Genomic DNA, 17,124 nt, shown 5'->3' with positions numbered 1-17,124 from the left:
ACTTTTCCCTCCTTCCTCCTCCTACATACACGATGAATATCTGTTGACCGCATTGTATCTTATTTATGCGAACGAATAATCCTCAGAATTTATCTCATAAGTAACGTATCACGATTGCATTATTTTATATCTTTCGTTTGATCTATATATATATATATATATATTATTTATACTCCGATATTTTGTAGGTTGTGATATTCTGTTAATTTCAAGTTTAAATAAATAAATATTTAAAAAATACATCTGTTATTTTTTCTTATCTTTTTCTTTTCTCTCTCTCTAGTATATAACTTTGTTGGGATGCACGCATGAACGTGTATGAAAGATATTTTTGTCGATTTTTTTTGCTCAGGGCAAAGTAAAATAAGCTCGACGAGTTAGAAAATTCAAATTTTTCAAAAGACTTTTCTACGAAAATATTGTTCAGACAAAACCAGACGTCTAATTACTCATATAGGATATACTATAAAGAAAAATTAAAAGAAAAATACGAAAGATTAAAAAAAAATAATTTTTAAATACCGTCGACACAGAATCGCGGAAACATTGTAATATTATATTTACTGTTTACTTTGATCCATCATATTTTTATATAGCCACGATAAATTTCGCCTAAAGGAAATTTGTTATCAGTAGATGGATAAATAACATATATGGATTCAACAAGAATCCAGCAGTTACGGAGTAAACTACCAGTATTTTTTTTAATATGTAAAAATCAGTTTTTATTTATCTAACAACAAAGCATCCTATGTTCGGCCATGTGTATATCCAACGTTGCGTATTTTATCTGCGCGGGTTTGTTGTGTCGATATTTTTCAAGTGATTATTTCATTTTACAAGAAAAAATACTATATATGCGATACGATTTAAATAAATAACACGATTTCTATTAGAACAGCAATATAGTATATCCAGAGTAGTATCATAGTAATTATAATTATTACAAATCAGATTTATTGCTTATAATTGAATACTGTATTTTATCAGAAAAACTTTTTATCAGAAATAAAAAGAAATATTTCTTTAAAAGAGAAACACCTCGCAATTGCCACCATATCACAGTTAAAAATTACGTTTCATCTACTTACACGCCGTAGGCTTTGCAACGTCAATCTGTTGCGAGATTAGACTAACAAGAGTATTAATATTACCCTTTCGCTGTGCGATCACGAAGAGAGATATCGTCTGGAATAAAATATTTACCACCGCATTGCTATAAATGTCAACTCGCGATGGATAAGATGCAACGCGCGGATATCGATTTTTAAGTGGTCCCTTAAATTTTGTATATACTCACTTCTATCCGCACCTTGTCATCTTCTGCGGAACAGCTTCTCTCCGCTTTGCTCACTCTCTCCCTTTCCTCTTCCTCTCTCGTCTCTTTTTTCATCTTTGTCTTCATTCTCTCGCAGCCTTTGGTAGCAGTGGAGTAACGCATAGGTGCTCATGTGTACCGAAGGCATATCCTCTTCTTCGTGTTTTGCTTCGCTCAAGCGAGGTAAGATAAGACTCCGCTAGGAGGTAGGTAGAAAAGTGTACTGCGCGACTTAAGTCTAGTGCTTTTGCAAAGATCGTGCGACTCTCTCTCCCCCCCTCTCTCTCTCTCTCTCTCTTTCTTTCTCTCTCTTGTTGAGAAGCCACTTTCAAGTCACAGGACTAAATTCCTCCAGGCGATGTCAGCCCTCTTCTTCAAGACCGATGACGTCGAATCGTCCTTCGCAAAAAAATGGAGGGAAATATCCGCTACCGTGCACCGGGAAAAATGGTGCTCGTGCCGACGGGATACGCAGCGACAGAGTGATCGGACGACTAGTGATTTGTCGCGATAACGATAACGGCGTACTTGGTCCAACGTCTATCACAGTCTGCGACGAAGGGGCTGATAACCGAAATCTGGAAGACGGAAACCTTCCAGACGAAGGGGATATTGAGGGCGACTATTCTCTCGACGAAATTATTCCTTCCCGATAAGGCCAATATATATGTGCCTATTCCGGCTCGAAATTATCGTAATAACTCGCTCAAGTTCTAACGTTTGCCGGATGGCGATATATCATTATGAAAAGATATAATTGAATATTTTTATGTATAGATTTGGAATTGATGTGTGAAAAAATGATAAGAAACACTAATTATATTTACTTGATCAAAACTTTTTTGTCAGTGTTATTTTTTTAAGAGCAGCAAAGTACATCGCCGTCCACGAATTCGATCGAACACACAGATTGATATCATTTTAATACGTATTTGACTATACTGTGGTCGATCAGCCGCGGTCTGGGTACAAATTTGTTAACATCAAATATAACGTGAATCGATCTTAAACCATACGAACACAAAACATAAAATCGCGATGGAATCTAACGCGACGTGTTTTACGCGACTGGACGATGGAACCGATCGCCGGACAGAAAGGGGACGCGTCCATTTGTCCGCTCCGACGAGTGGTATAACGTGTTTACATTGTTTCCAGTGCGCATAAAGCGCACATCGTTAGTTAACAATGCGGCCGAACAGAGTTGGGAATGGCTTTGACGCCGAGCGGGCGCGAAAAGCCTCGATTCGTTCCAATGGAACTGGCTCTAATGCACGGGTCAGTGCAGAGGACAATAAATCGGTTGCTTTCAAATCGGCATGAATCGATGCATACACACTCGTCGCGTCGACGAGCGGACGCGAATCGGCGCTCGGACGTTACGATCGCGGCCGCGATAGTCGCTATAATAAAGCTCGTGAGTAAAACGCGTGCGAATGATAAAGCCTGCGAGTAGAATTGTAGCGCGCGAGAAAAACGGGCTGTTATATTATCGGGAATAGAAACAAGCGGGCAACAAAGTGAAATCGTTCCCCATTGACGTTCGCATCAATTATCGCAGACTCTTTATGCGCGCATGACTGCAATCGCGATGTGTGTTTTTTCAAGCGCGCTGTTCCTCTTATCTCTTCCTCGCCGTAGTCGCGTCGTCCATTATATCGCGGAGTTATCTCATAAAATTCATAACTACCAAAGACTAACCTTTTCCGTTTGCGTTTTTAACGTTAAATGCGTGTTTCCCCGTTTCCTATTTCAATTAAAAGCGAAGTCATTTGATGCCACGAAATAATTACCACGACGCGTAATATTGGAAGATTCTCTACAGAAGTCTCTGTTTTATCATTGCCGTAATAATAACGCATCCTGAAAACGTTCCCCGCGGCGCTCGCAATGGAAATATCCTGGAAATATTTATTGCCATTGCCATTGTGTGCTGCCGCATTAAAAAGTAACGAGTGCGCGGTCAAGTTTAGGCTATTTTCCCTCGAGGGAACTGCACTTATATAGGGAACGTAAGACGCAGTCATATTTATTCAAGATGCAAGTTTGCGGCTGGCGGCTGTAGCGAGAAGCTTAAGTGTTTACAGGGTGCTAGGAACTCGCGTAAAGTCGTGATCACCAGACCGTGGCCCGGCTCGCTTGGTAGCGGCGGCGTCTTGGAGAACAGTGCGGTTTCGCTCTGGGACTGAAAACGGATTTCCGGCGGTTTCGGACCGCCTAAGCCCGAGTTACCCGGTGCGGATCCGGGCTCGCTTCTTAACGCGACAACGCGACGATGATACCAATTAATGTCTGTTTGCAGCGCGGTGAATGCCCGCAGAACTCTGCGGCAAATGCGCCGAAAATGGTACCCACGTTAGTTTGCGTTCCAATAATTCTGATAAAGCATCACAAATATCTGCTGTATATTTTTAGAGACACTTTAAGACAAAAAACTTACATTTGTGCATATATTTTTTAATTAAAAAAATATATATATATTTAATATAGAACGTAGACCGATATGTATAAACACAACTAATAAAAATGCTTTATATCTATAGCTGAATCCAATAATTTCTCGTCTAATTTTAAATATATATTTTCAAGTTTATCTCTGAAATTACGTGCCAAATAAATTTTTAATTCTTAAAATACGGTTTTAAGTTAACCAAGAATAATATCATAAATTAATTAATATGTTTACTAAATTAATTAACAAACTTTAAAATATATAACATCACAATATAACACAATGTAATGTAATATCATGTTATTTTAATCAATAAATTTATTAAATTAATCAAACTTAAAAATGTATATAAAATCATGCCAGAGAAATATCAACAACCAAGATCCAGTTATGATCGGATAAAGCTTATCTTTAATTAATTCATATATACACATAAAAATGTAGTCGAGAAACAAATATAAAAATCAAGAGGTTTATTCTATTCTAATAATACCTAAATTCGACATTACTATTTATTTTTATTGCATTTCGCTTTTCGACTGTGCCCGAATACATATTGGTTTCATACTGCAATCACTCTTGCAAATATACCTTGAGGCTTTGTCAGCGAGTACACCGTTCCCAAAAATATCGAAGATCACGTCGACGAAGGGAGGCGGAAAATTACAAATTCTACGTCCAATAGCCTTTCAGCGAGTTCTACGAGATAGAGGACGCCGATTCGTCAATTGCGATAGTGGGACAACGCGAATACCGGAAATATCAGCAATCTCGGCTTTTCGATCGCAACATCGGATCGCAGCATACGATACGTAATTACGCCATAGGTATACACGCATGAGTACGTATACGTTTCGCGGATGAGTGTCGTCGTGTGGTGCTATCGGCAAGGCACCAAAAGCACCCCGGCAAGTTTCGGGAGTTCGCTCATTTGTGCGTGGCAATACGCGCGCGTATACGTAGGTATGTACACACATTCCGGGGTATCGATGTCGCGTTTATTAGTTCGCCATTTCGGTGTATCAAGGGAAGCGGATCGTGGCCCGGAACGCCGGCGGCGCCAGCCGGACTCGATCCCGTGCGGAGATCAAATATCTGCCGAGAGCAAACGTGCCGGCCGGCCCCCGGAACTCGTCGTCGCGAGTTGACGCTGATGAAGTTTACCGCGAGCCACGTTAATCCGAATCCCCGGCGTTGGCGTTCCCTCGAAAGCCGCACGATTAACAAGTACGCCAGGCCGGGCCTTACGGGTCGTTACCGCCGATAACTCGGCGCGAGATCCGTGATTATGTGTCAAACGCGGACGTTTCGGGGAGTACGGAATATGCGACCCGGGAACCAACGGGGAGAAATGCAGCAGCCTGCCTGATGAAATGACGACGCGGCCGACAGGTGAATGTCGAAAATCGCTCTCGCGCGATTCGTAAATCCAATTCGCCGATGGGATTAATGTCGAAAGTGCGTGACTGTAACGCGTTAATTACGGGCATTGCCCTTTGCGCCGTACATTTGATCCCGGAGATTTGCCGAAGTTTTCGACGACGCGAGTTGCGAGTTCGAAAGAGGATTAATTCCCCCGATACGGTGCGACGCACGCGTATAATTTGCGATTACGACAATTCCGATAAGGATTAACACCAATCGCGGAGCTTTCGCTGGCGCGCCGTAATACTCTTTCGCATTTTAATGTAACGGACGTACACACTTGCGCCTGTCTATCGCCACGCTGTAACGTTGCACTGCTAATTGGAGAGATTTACGCGCAGACATTAACATAACATAATATAATTTGTAATTCTTAACATGCACGGCGATTAATTGCGTATTGTAGAAATAAACTATACGCGCGCACGTGTAGAAATATAAGCTAATTAAATCCTTTTATATTTTTTCAATACTAATAATTCTTTATTTTCTGCATAAAAACAGATTAATAAATCTTTTACAAGCTTGGCCATAATAATATGTAATCATTATATTTTAAAGTTTCCCGGCAAATAGCTCGATAAAATTATACAATGCACTTAAGCTGTACTCGCTCTTGATAAACGTAATCCGTTTAAATGTTTTTATTAAGATATACATTTTAATTAAATGTTTTTATTGGGGAGTATATTTTAATTAATTTCTTTTTGTAAAAGCAATCGTATTTGTTTTATATTGCGTGAAACTACAGCAATAGGTAAAATGGAGTTAGCTCCCAACTGTCGGGCAGTTTTTGCAATGCCACACCGAGGCAGGCGCAGGCTCGCCGGATAAAATGAATAACAAATGGGAACTTCCTCCTGCTTAATGCCCGTAGCTTAATTAAACGGAAAGGGAAAAGAAAAGGCAAAGAAACTCGTCATGGGCGAAATTGGGTCGGTGTACGAGGGAGAGCAAAAGCGGCTAAACGTTTGAAAATGGTAATCGTCGCAGTCTGCGTACACAGAAGTGGAACATCGTGAAAAGGGGAGGCCGAAAGGCGAAAGGTCAAAGGCGAACCGTGTTTAGGCAACGCCGCGTGTCAAAAGGGAAATTAGTTTCCTTCTATAAGAAGATCAAAAGAGGGCGAAGAGAGTGTCGCTGTCAAAGGCGATATCGCACTCATTTGTGCGAGTATTAGATTTCGCAAAAGGCTACAATTACATCATTGACTGGACAAATTATTTCCGATGGGACACTTACGTTACGACAGTTCGACGGGAATAATTTCGCCAAAGTTAATTACAGCACGAGAAGTGACGTCTGCGGATTAATATTTGCTGAAATTACAGCGCCGCGCCGCGCCACGCGCGGCATGTCATTTTCGTGACTATTTTTCGCGCTCTGTTTTTAGCCCCGGGTTTCGTTCGTTAGTTTAACTGACATTCGCTTTCGGGGAATTTCAACTTTCCCATTGTATCTACGAGGAGCGAGGGAACGACGTGGCCCGCGTACCGCGATGCAATTTTCTGCCTTGCGTTTCGCCGTCCCATCGATTGCCATCGTGGGGCAAACTCGCCCGGGTTTCGTCAGAAACCGCCCGATCGAATGTATTTTACATCTTCTCGACTCGTCCTGTGTTCGGTATTCCCGTCCGATCGTTATTGCGCCGGGCGTTATTCGGACTTTACCTTCAGGTGAAATTCGGCTGATTTGCATTTGGCGGGCGGACGCAAAGGGCGACAAAAAGGATCGATTCGCTTTTAATTTGCAGGGTCAAAGATTACGCGTGATGGATGGTCGTTGTTCCTTCCCGTGAAAAATCTCGTTTTTATCAAGATAAGCCCGTAATTCCAGAAATCTAAACGGTGTGTTTTAACGGTACAAACGGCTGTCGAACGATTGATTCTCAAATGGACTAGCGCGGTAGCTAAACTGTACGGATGCTTTGTCCTAAATTTAGCATTATTCCAGATAAATAATACGTGCTGTATGTTAATGTATGTATTAGTACCGCAAGCCGCAGCGCGGTAATACGACGATAAAGTTCGTCGTTTTGCGGACACGGGTGGCCGCTAGAAAAGCGCGATATCGAGCCAAACCACGTGCGAATGAGATACCGGATCGGCCACGGTAAGTCTCGCATTTAACAAACAATTAGCCATTTGGTCGTAATGATCGATAAACGGGGCACGACACCGGGGATTTGTTCATGCAGAATTTGACTCTTATCGATGCACCGGTTTGTATATCGGGTCGGTTATTCGACAACGGCGTGTATACGAAATTCGATTCTTATCGTTGAAACTATCTGCACGGTCGGCCGGCAGGACCGGCTAATTCGATGACGCGCAATTACGTACGGCGTTGCACCGAGGGCGACGAGCCACGCGAAAGGGGTGCGCTAACCTTCGGAAATATGCTAGCGACGCGATTAATCACTTCCGCAGCAAAATGGCTATGTCATTGATGGTAATAATAATAATAATAATAATAATGTTAATATGCGTGACGCATTAATTGCTTAACGCCCGGGAAAATAATGTGCCGTATCATATTATACGGGTTATGCTTCTTCACAAATAATCAATTAAACGCAATTGCGCGCGTAGCGATACAATTATTCATCAAGCTTTGGATGACATAACGATATCTCATATAGTTCTATTGTAAAAACAAAAAATTCAGAAAAAGTATCTGTCAACTTTTTAAGATTTTTTCTAGTTTAAAAAAGTGGAGAGAAAGCACATGACTTTATTCATATACGTCTTTTAACATAAGAAATTTCGGCAATTTAATAAAACATAAACAAAATATAAATAATAAAAATGATTTATTTAAAAAACTGCTTATAAATTAAATGTGATAAATGACGTTGCCATATTTTCACTAATGTAACGTCAAATTAAAAGAATTGTATTAAAAAATTTTAGAAAGAAAATTATATTTAAAAATTTGAAAACACTCAAGAACACCTACATAACAACCATAAACTTATTCTTAAAATATAATCAAGTTTTTATATTATGTGAAAGATTAATTATAAACATTTTTTTAATAAAGCAATATTTAAAAATGTAACAACCTTTTTAATGCAATTATCGTTATAAATTAACTTGTTGATAGAAAAAACAATTGCACCAAAAAATGTATTATAAACAGAGAGAGAGAAAGAGAGAGGAAAATTACTACTAGCTGCAATAGTCACATAATTCTGGATATCATTTTGTATTACGCAAAACTATTTATGAAGCGCAGCATAATATTCTTTTCAGAAACAATTATTCGATTGAAAATTGACACTTTAGCTACAGCGTTCAAGCGTTCGCAGCAAACCGAGGATATTTTGCGCGCGACAGGTTTGACATATAAAGGGCACTTAACAGTTCCACGCGATTAAGGTCAGCAGATTGTTCTCGGCAAAAGCGAGTGCATTGGGACTGTCGGTATCCGTAACAAGACTGCTAATGCGTGTCGTTAACATTAATCGCTATGGCTCTGTAATTTGCGTACTCTATATTCACTCCATCTCCTCCGTTCGCGCGCGCGCGATTCTCTCTTTCGCCTCTTCCGCTCTTCTATCTTACGTAAAGCCGAAAGAGCGACAATATTGTAACGTTATAGTACAAGCAATTTTCATAATGAAGTGTTGACTAACAGTTCTACTTTGCTAAGGTAGACGTTTCATCCTGACCTCTTGGCAAAGACTCGCGTTTGTATAAAGATTCAATCCCTTATTGTTGCAGCGTATTTTATGCATTGTTAAGATGAGAGAAGAGTATTTTTATTAAAAAATAGTGCTTACCTTGAGTATATGAATAAAAAAAAGATTAATATATTAATTAAATTTTCAGAAAAAGAGAGATTCAGAAAGAAGAGAAAGATAGAGGATGAAAATTTCTTTTTCATATCCAATATTTATATTATCATGTAAATCTAAATATAGATGTAAAATATAAATAATGACATAGATTAAAAATATTTGTTCTTAGCTTTATAAGCTCATCCGATGAGATATTGCCGCGGGATGTTTTCTTAAACCCGCTGACAAAGATCCTTATCAATGAGCGATGCCTAAAATATTAGCTTCTACATCTCGGCGCGTCCCCTTAAGTCCTTTTTCATCGCGCAAGATCCGTTCGACATAAATTGCCGACTTATCCTAATGGATTAATAAAATATTCATCTTACGCCGGCGAATAAATCGCGTACGTGTGGGGTACGCCGCCGTCGCGTTGTACTCGGCTGCCAGAAAGTACCCCAGGGTGCTCTCACCCCACGCCTCCTGTACGTAGGATTCGAATCCGATATTGCGCGGGCTTATCTTGGGGCCCCCATCCCACCGAGGTCGATGAGCGCGCACACCTATTCCCAGGGGAGTTCTGACGGGAAATTATCTCGAAAAATGTATCCCCGGTCTCTCGCGCGAGGAAAGAGAGAGGGGCGACTCTCGGGTCCCACTCTCGAGCGTAGACAGATTGCCGGAATCAGATTCGAGGCTCTTTCTTTCCGTCTTCCTACACGCTACCAGGTATCTGCCCCGTAGCACTCGATAAGACTAATCTGCTAATCGATACTCACCGGGAAAGGATAACGAATCTAATTTTTCTTCGCGATTAAACCGGATCGGTTGCGTCAGTCCGATTCCTCGCGCGGTAATTCACATTTCTTGCAAATAGAAATCTTGTGTCGTGAACGTCGGAAGATTATCGTCTCCTTGCTGGGAATGTTATTTTTATGAAAGTATATCTCTGGCGTAAAATTGCACGGAGGTGACGTACGAAATAATTTGAAATTACAAATATTGCGGATCGCCTATGGTAATCGTAATTACAATTGCATTTTCTTTCCTTTTCTTTTACTTCCATTGTCTGTAGGATTGTTTCAGCTTTCCCGCGGCAGTGGTTCAGCAATCCGAAAATGCAGACGTGGCACAGGCCCGCATCCATTCAATCAGGGTTGCAAGGTCTGACAAGGGTATAAAGAGGAAGAGTGGGCTTACGCGCAAAATCGAAAGCACAGTTCGACGGATATGGAAGACGTCTCTTTCTTATCAACTTTTTTTGTTTCACCTTCAGCTAAAACACGATAGGCTTCCTCAGTCAAGGGTTCCCTGCACGATCTATCTTTCACTTCTTAGGCTGATGGAAAAGTTCGTACCACTCCAATTTCCTGTATTAACTGTGAAGTAGTTTTTTTATTGTAACGAGATAGCCTACATTATTTAAACACAACAATAATTTATAAAATTATTTGCACATTTATGTAGATGATATCTATATATCTATCTAATTCTATTGCCGCGATAAAATAGCAGAGAAATAAAATTACAGTAATTTTTTTAGTACAAGATTTTGTTATGCTAATTTAGTCCAATGGAAAAAATTTGAGTACATATATTTAAACAATTCGGAAAGTGGCGCGCAGACTGCTTCATCCGTACTAAAGATAAAGTTCTTTACTTTGCGGTTTTTGTTCCGACAAATATTTTAAATTTTTAGCTCAGATTTTCTACATCTCGCCAACGTTTCTTTTCGTTGTAAGACAACCCTAATATTGTTCGTTTGGGTATATTACACTCAATATTTAATAACTAATGAGACTCAATTTCTGACAATGAAATTTTCAAGAAGAATTTCCGAAAAGCAGTGGAATATATTTTTCACGGGACATATAATCGTGATTTATCGTTTGAGAAAAATTGAAGATCTCCTGCCGTCTGACATTCTTGCTCCGTCCGTAGTATCCTAAAAGCAATTCGATCGATGGTACCTAAAAGAAAAGCGTTTTTCCCGACGGATAAAGCTCCAATCTATCGGATATTATTCTTTTCGCGAAAATGATATTTCGATAGGACCCGTATTGTTCTCCTTCGTGAAACTGCACACTAAGGAAGCTACTTTGAAATAAACACATGAACTCCATTTCTTCGCCCGAGGACATTTTTCTACAAAGACGCTTCTTATGTAAGTATACTATATATATGGAGAAACAGAGAACAAGAGAGAGAGAGAGAGAGAGAGAGAGAGAGAGAGAAAGCAAAAAAGATCGGCGAATAATGATGGGATGTAAAAAAAAAAGGCGAGCGCAAAGCCTTTCCTGTCTTTTCATTCGTTTAATGGATCGCATAAGGCATGCCGTTGCCAGAGGTCGTTCCCTTTTGTCGAGATATCGATTTTATTGCGACCAACTAAGTTTCACGGAAGTTCGAGGTGGTTGCCGTGGCGGCGTGAAACGAACCGAAAATTAGGATGGCAGGACTTAAACTGTCGGAAATGCCGCCAACTCGGAAAAGAGTGCCTGTCCTTTGGCGCTCGATGGCCGTCCAACTAAATTAACCTGCGGTTACGTGATTGAACATCAAATACGGTTTGGCGTGACTGTATGATGTCGCGAACGGCGACAACCCTGAAACGGATAATAGCAAAAATTAGAGCTACTAATTCAATAAACTAATTTCGTCACGAGTAAAGGCGTCTCGGCATTACTCCATCAAAAGTGAATTAATTTGCATGTAAATTGAAAGCTGTGAAAGAAAGGATTGGTGTCCCGGCATAAGCGAAGTACAGCCAAAACATTTAATTATGCAGATTGTCAGCGTGCACGAACAGTACGCCTCGAACTTCCTATGCAGATCGCAAGGATAAATCGCAAACACCTTTAATTACAAAGGCATCATTATCGCCTGCCCTCGTCAACACATAATTCGTTTCATTATGAGATGTACATTAAAGTTTCCCTGCGGAAAACTTTTCTACCCCGTTGGAGCTTTACGACAAACCAAAATTCAACTAAAGTCAAAACGAGTATCCGGTTTAACGGTCGTCGAAGTAAACTGGGACACGGGTTTGTAGTTTAGCATCTTCGCGGCGGTAAATAGCGATTGTAAACTTTCGTCAGAGACAGTTGAGAGACAGAGAAAGAGAGATAGAGACAAACAGAGAGAGGGAGAGAGAGAGAGAGAGGAGAGAGAGAAGAAGAAGAAGAAGGTTGCAAACATTGCGCTCTCAAAACGTAGTACGCTAGACTTGGCGGTGTAAACTTGCCATACCATGGAGACAAGAATTGTCCAAAATTCAGTGGGAGTCTCGCCGTCGGCGACGCTTAATTTATTTCGACTCTCTCGCACGCGATTGCGCAGCATTGTTGCTGCTGTGAGCATTGTTTTGCGAAATTGTCAAATCCTCGATGGCAAATTCTGCAGATCCATTTACGCAGCTCGCGTAAATGGAAGATAAATGACCGTGGTGGGAATTTTACTCCTCTAGTTTAATTTCCGTCTCTCTCATATTTTAAAATAATATCGCGAAGTTGGTCGTATTGACGTTAATAGATATCCATCGATTCTGTGTGCAGTTGTGTACGGGCAAAAGTCGCAAATTATAATTCAATTATAATAATGTACAATGAGAAAATTAGTAATATTATTAATTGCACTTACATGCGATGTGCAGCTGCAAATTATTATATGTATAGAGTAGATGTGTTTCGATAAAATACTTGCGACAGGTATGTTTGGTAAAATGTCAGACCTGAATTTCCTGTTCGAAATTTCAAGATACAATATTGTGTGTGACGTATACGTTAATGTCACATCTTAGCGTTAACCAGTAAATACATTCTAAACATAATCGAATACGATTTACTGAACAAGTAAACTATTTTGTCACGAAAGTCTGAAAAATGATGCTATTTGTAAGATCGTATATGTTGCAGTTATTTAATTAAGAGAGCAAAAACCAAATCTGATTCACGAAAAAATATTACGTATTACAAGAATTATACTATTACATAATTTATAAATTTATATTTCAAAATTACATATGTATCAGAACAGAAAGAGAATATGCTACGATAATTTCAACCCGCGAAAGATGATTCACTAAATCAATAAAGTAATTTCAAAGAAAAATCATGTTAGATTTTTTTACATTGACAATGACAATGTGGATAATTTAATGAATACAAATACAGGAATTTCAATTAAAAAATTGCTGATACATTAAATGTTTTAATAAATTAATTAATTTTTAGTATTTAAAAAATAGTTAAGGTTACAATATCTGAAAATCATTAAAACTTTCGCACTTACCCCATGCAGTAAATATTGTATTTTTTTACTGTTTCAATTACAAAGATATTTTATACATAGCATGTGTTAGACATATAAAAATTATTTTTAAAAAGGTTTTTATATATTACAAAAGAATTTTTTAACCATCTATGATGATATATGAACGATTCGTGAAAGTTCAACGACGTTGATTACAAAAGTTGAGAATTAACTTTTGGCAGAAAAAGCGAGTAGTGATCCGTGAATTTGCAGCCGACTTTTTTAATAAAAGCCTTTTAGTAATACATAAATAAACAAGACTTTACCAGCTCTGCGAACAGTTGAATGTAGATAGTTATATTGTTCAATATTTCTATTGTATATTTCCCTATTTTTATTTGATATTCTATTCTAGAAAAAAGAGATTTTCGAATAAATCTGACCTATTGGTAAAAGAAAAATATAAACGAGACAAACGAGTATCTCTCGTACTTTCCTCACGAAAGCACTCCCGTTGCGCGATAAACCGAGATCGTATATTGACCTTATTACAGTTTATATACTGCGTGGACAATGGCCATAGTTTAAAGTGCATTATGCAATATGTTGAAACATAACAGACAAAGTTTCCGTCCGTATTCCACGTATGAGCCGCGTATTATCGGTTGAATAATTCAGTCCATTTCAATGTTTCACGGTGACATAAAAGGACGTAGTTATGGAAATGAGCGCGTTGAAATTTCATGGGAATCCGATTATTGCCTCGAATTCGGCTGGATACGTGTCGTTACTTTACAGGCGACGCTGAAAAATATTATGTGACGTTTCGCGTGCATTGTGTACTTTCGAGATTCCATCCGACGGAATTTTCATCGTGGCTCGTTAATTTAACCAATTAAGCGACGCCAGGAAATTTTCAGCTAGAAATTCCGCGAAAAATTTGTTCGCGCCGTTTTACATCCACCCGTGCTTACTCGTCCGTGTAAAATTTCGTCTCTCCTCATTTCTTGTTCATTCCAATCCGTCTGCGAGATAATTTTCAACTGTTATATTCTACGCTTTCTTTGAAAATCTGTGATAATGAAAGCAATTATTGGACAAAGTGTTATTGGACGAAGTGTTTTAATGCTTCTCTCTTTTCTCAGTCAATGCATAGGTATGTCCCGTTTAATTTCCTCCTAGAATAAATACCGTGCATCACGGCTCACAAGTTGTCGTTTATTGTTTCCTAGATATTTTCATATAAGAAGTTACCGCGGATGGGAGTGTGCAAGTTAAACGCCATAAATCATTTCCTGACACGTTTATGCCAGTCGCGTGCGACGGGTTTGCCACATTACACTCAACTTCCCAACTTATATAAATTTCATACCGACCAAGCCGCGTTTCGGAGTCCTCGCTGAGAAAGTGCCGAGTAATAACGCGAGAAACCTTTCCGGGTCATAAGTACTCTTGATGGCGATCTCTTCTGAATTCTCTTATTCTTCTATTATTATATGTAACAAATATTATATAACCAATCATACTTCTTACGCTTAGGAATTTTATTATACAATCGAGATTTAAACTATTATTTAACTATGTGGCAAATATAGTTAATAAATTGGACATTAATGTGTAAAGAAAGGAAATTCAATTCTTGCTCGCTGAAAAAGACTTGCTTCTCCTTGTAAAATTACGTTTTATTGTGAATTGTGTTAGCACGCATTGCGTTCTATTAATTTTACGCTCATCAAGTTTTACTTTGATGCTGTTTGCTACAATTATTATCTTATCTACGATTGTTACATTTGCGTATAATTTATGAAAACAATTTGCGATAGAAATCAAGTGCGATTTCCTCACAAATTTATCGAACGTCATATTGGGCGACGAAATTACTTTCAGGTGCGGCTAGGGGAATTAAATTTTACGCCACGTTACTTTTGCGAGTATCTCGATTTTCAATTTGTGCGTGATAGATAGATGAAAATACACAGAATTGACTGCGGATTTCAGAGAAGGAGAGAAAGAGAAAGAGAGAAGTGAACTCGAGTGACATCTGAAAATTTAAATGTTTATCCAGATTCTGTATTTATGTATGAGTGGATCAAAACCTTCGCAGAAACATCTTCGGACGATCTTGCGCCGCGATCAAAGAAACGAGTTGCGTGGCAAACTGCTAATGTTTTATGTATACGCAGCAGACCTTAGTTGACGACGCTCGAATATCGCAGACGCTGATTTCTCCATAAATATTTAATGAGCAGTTCGTAACGAAGCGTCTCGTTGTCCGACAGAATTCGCTTTTTCTGGACGCACCAATTAAGAAACATAAATAATGGAGGCGCCGCATGGAGGACCACGCGGGAATTTACCTACGGACGAATTTGCAACTTTTCCACCATTTACCGACTCCCGTGAGGCCCAACAATATGTACCAATCAATTATTCAGATTTTTCAGTGCTCTCAGACGACCACCATGATAATTCCACCTCGACTGGCGGAGCGAATAAAAATTTTACGGATCGCTCGCATTAATTGCCCGTTGCCATGATTTCATTTCTATTCGATTATCAGAGAGCGCGATAGATACGAGGAAACGTAATATTGGTTCAAAAATTAATCCTGATTTACAATGTTGCAAACGCGCGTATAAAATCATAAAATGTTGTCTTTCACAAGATTACATCCAATAAATAAATAAATCAATGTAATACATTTCATCAAATGTAATAATTAATTTGCGTTCCATTTCCATTGACGTTCGTAACGTTTCGCAGACGCATTGACTATGAATAGCTATTAATTTCACGTTATTACTTCTCTACAGTAGTTTCAGCGTAATTAAATACGGTTACGTGGCCGACGCGCCGTCAAGAAAGTTAATTTAAAAAATAATTCTCGCCTTCGCAGTAAACAGAGGAAACCCCATTTCACTTTATCAAAGGTAAATCAATTTGCATTTAAATTAAACTCTTCTCAGGAGCTGATGTTCAAGTACAAACGGGCGGATAAAGCGAGAGAGGGCTACTTGATAATGGAAATCGCTTCTTATAAGGTGCGAATCGTGTAAATACTCCGCGCCACGTCTCAGTCCCGTTTTCGCTCTTTCCACGAGTTATCAGAATCAATTCGGTTTATTGCGATACCTGCGGTGCGGGAAATTCTTGCAAGTACGCACAGAAATTCGCGGATGCAAATTCAATCCCGCGGATATTATTGCCTAATGATATTTAAGAGCAAGATTTAACGTACGAGCGTTACTGATACGTAACTCGAATGGCAGCAGCTTGGGATAAGGAGCACTCAGCTCAGGACGTGTTTCTATTTCGTAATTCTCTGTTTCCGTTCGAATTCTACCTATCCTTCTGTAGTCCTCGTCTACCTATCTCGACAGTGCTACGCACACTAACGATAACTCGCATGGTGACATTAAACCGACTTTACGCACTCGCTATTCATTTCGGAACACGATTGTTCTGTTCCAAACGCGTGAAAAAAGGAAGTTTCTCGAAATCTTTTCGCAAAAATATAAGCAAAAATACATCACAATTTGTATGCACAAATCGTTCTTGCTCAAATTTTTAGGATGTTTATTCAAATTTGATAAAAGAATTTCCTGAGAATTTCTGAATATTCCAGGAATTTTATTTTAAAATTTCAAGTAATATTATAGAATTTTAAAAGCTGCTTTAAAATTTATTTTATTATATTATCGCGCTTTTTAATGTTCTTCTTAATTATACAATCACAAAGAAAAGTTACTTTAACTTTACATATCAAAATTTAAAAATGTATTTAAAAAATAATATAAATGACATATAACTGTTCGCAAATCGAATTCACCAGAGGTATAAAATTTAAAAGTGTGTAATTAAATACACTATATCAATTTAAAACAATGTACCATCTTC

The 17,124-nt window shown here is 38.9% G+C and overlaps 1 protein-coding gene across 13 annotated transcripts in view; it reads right to left on the bottom strand.

Moving 5' to 3' along the window:
* The window catches only part of LOC105835207, a 317,882-nt gene that overhangs the window by 93,901 nt on the left and 206,857 nt on the right, over nucleotides 1-17,124 (bottom strand). The gene's annotated exons all lie outside the window — the stretch shown is intronic.

This window comes from Monomorium pharaonis, chromosome 10, assembly GCF_013373865.1.
Source record: "Monomorium pharaonis isolate MP-MQ-018 chromosome 10, ASM1337386v2, whole genome shotgun sequence".
Lineage (NCBI taxonomy): Eukaryota > Metazoa > Arthropoda > Insecta > Hymenoptera > Formicidae > Monomorium > Monomorium pharaonis.
The sequence above is the reverse complement of the archived record's forward strand: the minus strand, read 5'-3'. Positions and strand labels throughout refer to the sequence as shown.